Genomic DNA, 11,308 nt, shown 5'->3' with positions numbered 1-11,308 from the left:
TACCAAATTTGCATGCTTTAGACATCCGTAGCATCTCATACATGAATAGATAAAGCAATAAATAAATGCAATAGTTATAGCCCGTAAACTATGGTGGTTCAACCCAAGCCAATGGGAGAACCAAAAGGAAACCTAAAGGTGTAAGCTATTTCACAAGCTATCGGTCCACATTAGTTGGCCCATCTTCCTTCTCGTCTAGTCCACAGTAACTTTTTCAAATTACAATATTCAGAAACTCGTTTAACATATAAAGGAGTAAGATGAGAAGAGAAATACAAGAGAATCGTAGTAAGGCACGACATGCAGGCCGTATTTATAAAATTACAACCTTTTATCAAATGGGTCATCGGGCTATAACTATGCATTTTAAACACCGTGCATTTCAAGAATAGCATACATCATTCAATGTTTTGCTAAATGAATTATAAAATATCCTTTCAACTTTTTATGGCCCATCAAGTTTTATTTATTACAAAACATACTGAAAGATGATGGGGATCTGAGGAAATACCAGAGGGAACGTAGTATGGACTAGGGGTGCGGGGGTGGAGCCCCTACGGTACGAATCACATACCCCAGTCAAATGAAACCTCACGATTTGACAACTTTTATCAATAGAATCATGTTTTTAGGATTTGAATCCTTGAGGTTTCATATCGGAACAACCCTTGTTCCACTAGCCAGTTAACTCTTACTGGAAACTGTAAATACCACTGTCGCATCATTACAGATTTTTAAAGTTAACAGTAATTACATAAAACCGAATAGGCCATAACACCATGATTAACATTTAATCAATTATCGAAAGAAACAGTAATCAGTTTATGTTTAGACGATATTAACAGTTAAAAATTGTAATAAAATTAAAGCATGCATCTCATACAATTGCATCACCCAAGTATTTAAACCTGAGTTCATATCACACAAGTGGCTCTGATACCACTGTTGGAACGCCGGTACCCCCATGGCATAGCGAAAAAAAATATATATTTTAGTGATCCAAACCATGGATCCATGTGCGAGGAACAAATCAGGGTGAAAAAGGTTTTGAAATTACCGAAACTTCAATCTGAGTAGACAGTGAAGCCTCGGCAATGAGAATACTGTTTTGCTTTCGAATCCAAGTCGCAATCTTTATGATCCCGACCTCTACATAATCCACCCAGTTTGCAATGAACGGAAGAAATCCCCAAAACTATTTTCAGAGATATTTTGCTTGGCGGCTGCTAGACCTAGTAGCAAAGCTTCGGGTTTGTATATATATTCACTTTTTATGGTTTTTCTCCCTTTCTATATATAACTCCCTTATAATTGGTATGTATATAACGAATTCTTAATTTAATAAATTTTAATCCGAACATAATAATCATAATTAAAATAAATAAATATAATAATATTTTAACCAAAAATTATAATTACATTAATTATAATAAAGATTTGATAAACTATATTTATTTAAATTTATATCTGAACCAAATTCATATATTAATAGAATTATGTTCTCCTTATGTGTACAACATCCTTGTACATATAATATGTTTGATATTTGATTGCCTAATTAAATTAATTCTATAATTAATTTAATTCATGTGACAACCAAACACAATACCAACTATGTTTTATTTCGTTCATTTCAACCATAGGGTGTCACCCTGTAGGTTCTTGTAACGTTAGCAGTAATACTAGAACAATTCTAATGTTACAAACAATGAGTGGCATCTAGCAATGCATCATTGCTACCTAAGTTACAAGAAGTCATGATTCGACATAACCTTTTGTGATTAACCTTTCATGCATTAATCCTTAAGTCCTTTATCTCTAGAATGGACACAAGTCATGGAATAGTCACACTTGCATAGCCCATCCCATGTTTCTTGATTCCTTCAGTAGACTATGATACACAAATAAGTATGGCATCTCATATCAACTTATTTGAGCATGGCCATGCATTTCTAGTCTCACTCAATCAAGTGGCCTAAGATATTACTTCCATTATGTAGGAGGGACTTATCCTATATTGATCAACCATATCCCTTTACATAAATTGTGGTATATCAAACATCAGCCTTTATAAAACAACCGATTCACGATTATGCGTTTGATCGTATCAAAATATACAGCTCACGATGTTGGGATAATGATGATCTCAAGTCTGAGGATCATATACATATTAATCTCTATGAGTAATGTTGTGATAATTACATAATAATCCAAGAAACATACTCATAGCGGGTCAGTCCAATATGTTGTTCTCTAACACACATATTCATGCATTGATTCTGACAATCCATATCAATGACAACTCTTTATCATCAATCAACTACATGTTAGTCTTAATGCATTATTTTTGTCCTAGTCAACAATAATACTTGACTAAGGACCTTTTAAGTATAATCATATTATTCTCAGGACATTATTATAAAATAGTTTATTTATACACACAGAAAAGAAACTGAAATAATAATGGCAATGCCTTAAATTAATAAACATGGTAAATTAAGTATATTATTACAACCATCTCATGAGATTTTGTCACTCTTTTTGTATCAATAAATATGTCTAGTAATTGATTTGCTAAACTTTGTAAATGAATTATCCTCTGAACCTCCAGTTCACATTGTTGCTGTAACACCTTTTACCCGTGTCCGATGCCGGGACAGGATACGAGGCATTACCAAATTTGAACATGCACAACTATGTAAAATTGGGCCATAAAATTTCGTTCAAAATTAAAATTATTTAAGAACATGCATTTCGTCCCTTATACGGGCCTACGAGGCCTAAAACATACATTGGAAGTAGTTCGGGACTAAACTGAGAACTTATGAAACTTTTACGAACTTATGAAACTTTTACAACACTTGGAAAATTTTCCAAATTTGGAGAGTCACACGCCCGTGTGGGTAGGCCGTGTGGTCACACACACCCATGTTTCTCGAGACACGCCCGTGTCCTCAGCCCGTGTAACTCTCTGTTTATAATGTTAGCAAACATTTAGGGCCACACGGCCAAGTCACACGCCCATGTGCTAAGGTCGTGTTCCCCACACGGCTGAGATACACGGCCGTGTCTCTGCCCGTGTGGCCAACACTTAGGCCATTTTCCAAGCCTTGGTCAACCATAATCCCTTACATACTTATACAACATCAAAGGCATATCACATGGCATCGAATTAAAGATTAAACATCCTCACTTAAGTTGCAAATATAGCATTTGCATGTCATCATACTTGTGTTTCTCATACTCATTTGGCCTTGTCTATTATGTTACCACTTATAATTTTATACCATGGTTATCATCATACCAATTAACTTTAACTTAATCATAGCAAACAAGCATGACCACATCATAAAAGATCTTGGAACATACATGCAGATGATCACATCTCAAGGTGTTAGCTCATTGTACATGGATGAATAGGTTTACAAACCCTGATTATTCAATATAAGCCACATCTAATGGCTATATATATTTGAATCATTATAGGCCATTACATTTGGCTAAATCATAAAAACTCATATCACCAAAGATTAAAACTTTATACATGTCACTCACTTGAAAATACTTGAAATTTATCGATACCCCATTTGATGATTTGATAGTGTGATGCTGTCTTCGACGATCTCCACCTCGAGCTAACCTGACAACACTAAAAGAAATGGAAAAGAGGGGGGTAAGATTTATAGGTTAGTAAGCCCGTATGAAAATAATGAGCAATTTATTAACATGCTTTTGCCAAAATCTTACAACATGTTCTCAAGGTAACACAATCATAATTGCACATATTCCAGTCAAGTTGTCTACTCGATTCAGAGTCACTAAATTATTTATATCTTGAGCTACAGAACTCTAAATTAAGATCCGCTAATTTTCCCTGAAACTAGAATCACATATCTTTTTACCATAAAATTTTCAAAATTTTTGGTCTACCCAATAAGTACAGTTTATTCTTTAAATTCTCCCTTGTTCTGATGTTTGATAGTCTCGACCCTTCACTAAAAATTAATTATCTCATCGTATGAGATTCAAATAATGTTTTTGTTTGTTTCTATTGAAAATAGACTCATTAAGAATTTAGTCATATAAAATACAACCCTTTTATATAATTTTTAGTGATTTTCCAAAGTCAGAACAGGGGAACTCAAAATCATTCTGACCTTGTCTCACAAAAATTCAAATAACTCATATTATGAAATTCTTTTGCTTACACTATTTCTTCTATGTAAGACTAGACTCAATAGGATTTAATTTCATATTTTATTCAACCTCTAATTCGATTTCCACAATTTTTGGTGGATTTTCAAAGTCGAACGACTGCTGCTGTCCAAAACTATGTTAGTGCAATATAATGATCACTATCATAAGATCATTTTCAACTAATCATGAACTCACCATTTCATGGATCCCATACTCAATTTCAAAATAGAGCTTAATATAAACGTCGTTAATTCTCATGGCATACTTAACCATACATTCCATCAATCAAGGAAATTTTTACTAAATACCTACACTCAATCAACTAGTTAGTCACATGTTAACGAGTAATATCCAATAATCATAAATGAGTTCATCATGCCATATACACATTCTACTTCATGTTTCTCATGTTTCATATATACTTTATCCATTGAATCATTGAATTTCCAATGGATTTTCATCAAGTAGTACACTTTGGGTGTATAATTCCATTATCTGTCAAGTCATATCCAGTAGTACCTTTAAGGTACACTCTCGAGCCATATATCATACAGTAGAGTTATCAGTCCAGGCTAAATTCTAGCTATAACATATACTCTAAGGGCTTTGTCGGATTACCAGTCCAGGCTAAACCCTTTAAGTGACAAAGAATTCCTTAAAAAGTCAAATTTAGGTTACCAGTCCATGCTAAACCCAGTCAATTAGGATTATCAGTCCAGGCTAAATCCTAATTGAAACATATACTCGAGAAGCTCATTTCAGGATTACCCGTCTGGGATAAATCCTTTTCATAATGATATCAATAGATTACCCATCTGGGCAAAATCATTTTTGCAACACATACAGGATCTCATTTCTCGTAGGAAATAACCTATCCATCGGAATTCAGTATTCAAACAGATTTTCAATCAATTTGAAGCTTATGGACATTTTCTCATAATTCAATGTTTTTACATTACACATTCAGTTAAACACAACAATTAAATCAACAAGCTTACATATTCAATAAGTTACACGAACTTACTTGTTGAATCCTCGTCGGGTACATCCGTATAGCAATTCATACAATTCATGTAATAGTAATTTAACATTACAATTCAAGTATATCATTGCATTATTATTATCACACGAATTTACCTCGATACCAAAAGTGGTGAAAAGGACTTAACCGTCAAATACTTGTTTTTCCCTGATCTAAGTCCGAATCTCGTTTTCCTTGATCTATAATATCACATATAGCTTACTAATTTGTCACACTATTCAATGTGACCCAAAAATCATATTATGGAAAAATTATGTTTTTACCCCTAAACTTTGTCATATTTACACTTTTTCCCCTATGCTCGTAAAATGATTTTCATTCAATTTATTTGTACTTTAAGCCTAGCCAAATCATTTTCATAACTATAGCATCCCACAATTTCCACTAAATCATACTTTTATGACAAATTTTATAACTTTTACAAATTAGTCCTTTTTAGCATTTTCATCGAAAATCACTTAGTAAATGTCGTTTATTAAACACACAACATTCATTTTCTACCATTAGACATCAAAATACATGCATGAAATATATTGGTAAATTTTTAAACATCAACCCTAGCTCAAATAAATGGTAGAAGTAGCTAGATCTTGTTACGAGGATTTCAAAACCATAAGAATCATTAAAAACGGGGATAGAATGGACTTACAATCGAGCTTGGAAGCTTGAAAAACCCTAGCTATGTCTTCTCCATGCAAGTTTCGACCATGGGGTAGAAGATGGACAAAAGTTGGCTTTTAATTTGGTTTTTAATTCATTTTAATTACTAAATGACCAAAATGCCCCTAACTTAAAAATATTCTATTTCACCTATTTCATGTCCATTTTTGTCCAAAAAATTAACCAATGGTCTAATTTCCATTTAAGGACCTCCAATTTAAAATTTCATAGCAATTACACACCTCTAGCTTCTAGAACTCATGTTTTGCACTTTCTACAATTTAGTCCTTTTGACCAAATTGAGTGCCCAAACGTCAAAATTTTTGTACAAAATTTTATGAAAACATTCTCTGAAATTGTAGACCATAAAAATATAATAATATTAAATTTTTCCTAGTCGAATTTGTGGTCCCGAAACCACTGTTCTGACTAGACCCAAAATCGGGCTATTACAGTTGCATACAAGGATCAATATGAGATAATGATTTTTTATTTCAATCTATTTCTTTTTTCAATTGTTTATATCCTTATTGATGGCTCGAGATATTTAATTATTGATGGGGATTCATATCCCACATATATTCCTATCCTCTTTTGAGGACCCATCTTAAAGTGTTGTGGTGGAAAATAAAAAAAGATATTGCAAATCCATATATTCTTAGATGAAATCTATTGGCTTATAAATGAAAGCCAATTTTCACAAGAAAAATGTTTCTTACATATTGGCATGATACAAATAAAATTCCATGCTTATTGTAAAGCTATTCTTATATTAGTGGTTAAGTAACTAAATGGAGGCATAATTTTGTTCACCATTAGGTATAACATATATAGACATAGACAACTAAATATTATCCTAACTAAAACTATGAAAATCAAGCTTGGGATATAATGCACCAGCGCTGTTAGCACAAATGGCATACTTTAGAGATTATGCACAATCTAATTATTTTAAGAAATAATATCGCAAATTTCAGGTTGCACATGTGTGATACATGAGCTCATATACTATTTGGTTATCATCCAAAAATGCAATCGACCTCTAACTTCAGCTAATGTTAGGTATTGATGACACTTATTAAAATATAACTTATAATTCTTCAATAAAATCATATAAATTTTCATAAAATTATTTTGCATCATCATTGACTCAAGATTGTCTAACCGAGCATACCAACACTATGAAATTCTTTTCACTATCTCATATGTCATTCATATAAGTATAATGTATTCCATCGTGGAATATATTATTGGGAAATGTGTCAATATTGTAGTAAACATGTAACTATTTTCAATTTAGTTGAACGATGAATAAATAAATAATGTTAATTTCACATTTCACTATTATGTCTTTTTTTATTTTGTCTTTCATATTTTGCATGTATAGCAAAATTGTGACAACCAAATATTGACTCATTGATTGTCTAAGTTCAAATTGAAGATAAGTGGCATTGTAAGAATGTTACATTGCGAGAAAGGTAACTTACTTTAGTAGATAATCTAAATGAGTCCCTAATCCCGTAATAGAATCAAAGTGAGCATTTGATTCAAATATTGAGAAGGATTATTATGTCATCTACAATTTCAATTGGGGAGATGGCTAGTCTTGGCTATTGAGAAGTTGACTCCACAGGTAGAGACATAGATGTATTCATTAGTAGAATGATACTTTGGACTAGACCCAAGATAAATTAATTCTGAATCCATTTGTGAAATAATTCACTTATGACGTTCATGGTGTGATTTTCCTAAATCCTGAGTTAGTCACTAACCATACATATGCAACTAATGTGCTTTGATATAAGTGGAGGCTTATGCTCTGAAGATGATCGAGCCCATAGCTGGTATGTTAGGTACATGACTTGTGTATGGCATGGTTATACTAGCAACAATGGAATTCATAACCCAATTAAAGAGATAATGATATCTTCTCATTGGCATTGTGTGGATTGATAAGTATGGAATGTGACCACGGGTTACTTGTTCTCGAACAAGCAATTTATCACAGTCATTTGTTGATAGTGGTCATGTTAATCATTAAGAAGACATAATGGCGACAATAAGATAAAATAGGATTGTATTAAGTGAATGAATTTAATTTAAAGTAATCAAGGATATCATATGAGGGTAACACACACATGACGAGGTCATTTGTAATATCCCTAAACCGAGTCTAGTAGTTTCATGTATATTTTTCGGGTTTCAATTTTGAAACTAGGAATTTATGCCGTTTTTAGTAATTTTTAATTTAATTTAGGAGGTTAATTTCATCTAAAATCGATTAAACAATAATCCAAAAAAATAAAAATATTTTTGGAAAATTAATTTTAAAGTAATTAAATAATTGTAAGTAAAAATAATTAATTTTGGTCAAAAAGAATTTTAAAATAATTTTTATTGGGGTTAATTAGAGTTAAATTTAAATATTAATTAAATTAGTTTTAATTGTAAAACAAGGGAAAATTTAGAGTATTTATTTGACAAATAAACCTTAAAATTCATAATTTTGGAGGGAAATGATCAAGTGGTAAAGTAAGGGAAATGTGGGAGTGGCCATTAGGCACATTCCCTAATTTCTAAATTCTGATTGGTTGTTTCAATTTTAAACACAGTGCATCTAACCTACTTTTCACTCCATTTACATAAGATTAGAGAGCTATAAATTTCGTTTTCTTTGCATGGTTTGAAAGATCTATCATTAAAGAATAGATCCAACTAATTTTCTTCTCAAAATACTCTCTCAATTCACCCAAAATTATTTTTAGAAGTAGTAAAAAATATTCTAAAATTTCTCAAGCTTTTTAAATAAAGATTTTCAATCAACGAATTTAGAGCAAATCAAAAGTAGTATTCAATCATAAACTTGTTTTTATGAAGATTAGAAACATTTTTACAAGATTTGAGAGTCAATTAAATTTTTTTTCATCAATGTCATCTTCTTCTAAAGCTTAAGATGTTTTAATGGTGGATCTTGAATTTTGAAAGGAAATCCACAAATCAATGGATGTTCAAACTCAAAATGGATCTATTAAAAAGTTTTGGTCTTAATTATCAAGATTAAACATGATTTCTAGGTAATTTGAAGAAATCTGAATTAAGAAAAATATTTTGATTTGAGAAATGATTAAAAACTAGAAAACAAAGCAAAGTAAAATAAAATAAAATAAAATAAAATAAAATAAAATAAAGTTTTAATGCACGATTTCAAAAGGTAATTTTAATCAAGGTGACATAATTGTGTTAGATTAATTACAATTCTTAAGTTAGAATTATTAAACTCATGTTTATGTTGTTACGAATAAATTCACGGCAACTCGGTACTTTTCTAACTTATAAACATACTTACCTACAAAAATCTATTCATCTCTTGACTATATCTCTATGTCAATTCAACCAATTAAACAAACTTTAATAGGCAAATGTGTTAATGCACATACATATTTATGAAATTTAAATAATCTCTTGTACATATCTCTATGCCAATTTAAACAATTAATTTAATCACATAAGCACATAAAAGATTATGTGAGGTAACAATGTATTTCTACCTTGAAACAGTTTAATCACAATAATCTTGCAAGTTATGCAAGGCAATTGTATCGCTCGATACCATTACTAATTTAACCCTCAACTACCTTAGATGATTAAACATGCACTGATTAAGTATCGTGTCAATTAATTACAATTTCAATCCGTTTAATTAATTAATTTATTAGTTACCTTACAATTGTAATGCAAAAATAACTTAGTCATGGTTTTACTTAATCAAACATCTTACCGAGGCCTATAACAACACAAACACAATTTTAATAAATTAAGAAGACGAAACACAATCAACCTAACATGAATTAAATTTAAACCATATTAATTTAATAAATCATATCAACATAAATATTCATATACATGTTCATCATGACAACAACAGAATTTAAAAAGATAGGGAACAAGAAGCAAATCCGGTGTTTCACCGTAGCTCGGCTGGGTTGCTCCACTCTTCCTTCTTCATTTGTTCTTGTCGAACCAAGGCTTCTATGAACACTTGAATGCTGCTCCAAATTATTTATGAATGACTCTTTTTCAAGAGGTGGAATCGGCAAGAGGATAAAGGAAAACAAATGGAAAAATAAAGAGAGAAAGTTGAGAGAGAAGAGAAGAAAGGAGAAAGTTGAGGTGTGTTGAAATAAGCAGACAAGGGGGTTTTTATAGGGTGAGAGGACTGCTAAAAATAGACAAAATCAGCAGCCAAAGAGCCCTCCCATGGCCGGCTACACATGTGGCAATTTTGAAGTTTTCAAACTTGCTATATTAAGGCTGGGGCAAATCTAGAAAGGCACGAATAGTGGAGGGGTTTGTTTGCAGTTTGATGAAGCCTTCAAGGGGCTTCTTGCAAGAAAATTAATCAGCCAAGCAAGATGGTTGGGCCAGCATGCTGGACGGTTTTGGGCTGCCCAAAGCTTGACCGGTTCGGTTCTCTCAGTTCAGCTCAACTGGGCCACTTTTCATAATTTAATTAAAAATAGTTTATTTAACTCAAATTAAATTGGATTAAAATTAAAATTATTTATATTATGAATTAATACACATAATTTGGACGTTCTTTAGCTTAAAAATTCATTTGTCTCGATGCTTCAAAAATCGCTTCTCGGTTTCGCGTTTCTAGTAGTGTCTACCGGGCCAATTTTTGCCCTTTGTGCAAATCTATCGAAAATGATCAAGATTAATCAAAATTTATTATAAAATTATTTAAAATTCATTATGTTAATAATTTAAGTCCAAAATAATTATTTTATAATAATTATATATTTTTCGACAATAATTTTACCGAAACTACATGAATTTGAGTTGAAAAGGGCATGAAAAAGTGTGTATATTTTCGTGTTTCCAATCATCTTCATGAATCGATTTTCTGGATTTTTGTGAAATTGATGCTTAGTATATGTGTTCTTGGTCTAGTATTGATCGATTTTGTGAGGAATCGAGTTTTCGACTTGATGTTACAAATCCAGTAAGGTATCTTTGTGAGAGAATTTCTATTAGTATAATTAATTAAAATTTGTGTTTATTATAACACTGGAAAGGTAGTAATGTCTACATTACCTCTGTTGAAGCTCTAAATCTTGAACAGGATCGAAATAACCAGAATTGAAGCTTGAAATTTTTTAATTGATCATTTGCTGTGATAGAATAAAATTTTATGGTGTGTGTTTCTAAGGGCGATTTGGTAAATTGACCCTCAATTATGTTTAATTAGTACCTTAATTAATGATTAAAATTAATTAATTAATAATCTATGAAGACGTAAAATTTTAGTAATGGGATTGTTAGAGATCCTTGCGATGATGGTGATCAAAATACCAAAAAAGTACGATTCAAAGAAGCTATTGATGGGGAAGACAAACTTTTGGGGGG

The sequence above is a fragment of the Gossypium arboreum genome, chromosome 13 (genome assembly GCF_025698485.1).
Source record: "Gossypium arboreum isolate Shixiya-1 chromosome 13, ASM2569848v2, whole genome shotgun sequence".
In the NCBI taxonomy this organism is placed as follows: Eukaryota; Viridiplantae; Streptophyta; class Magnoliopsida; order Malvales; family Malvaceae; genus Gossypium; species Gossypium arboreum.
This window is presented reverse-complemented; position numbering follows the sequence as displayed.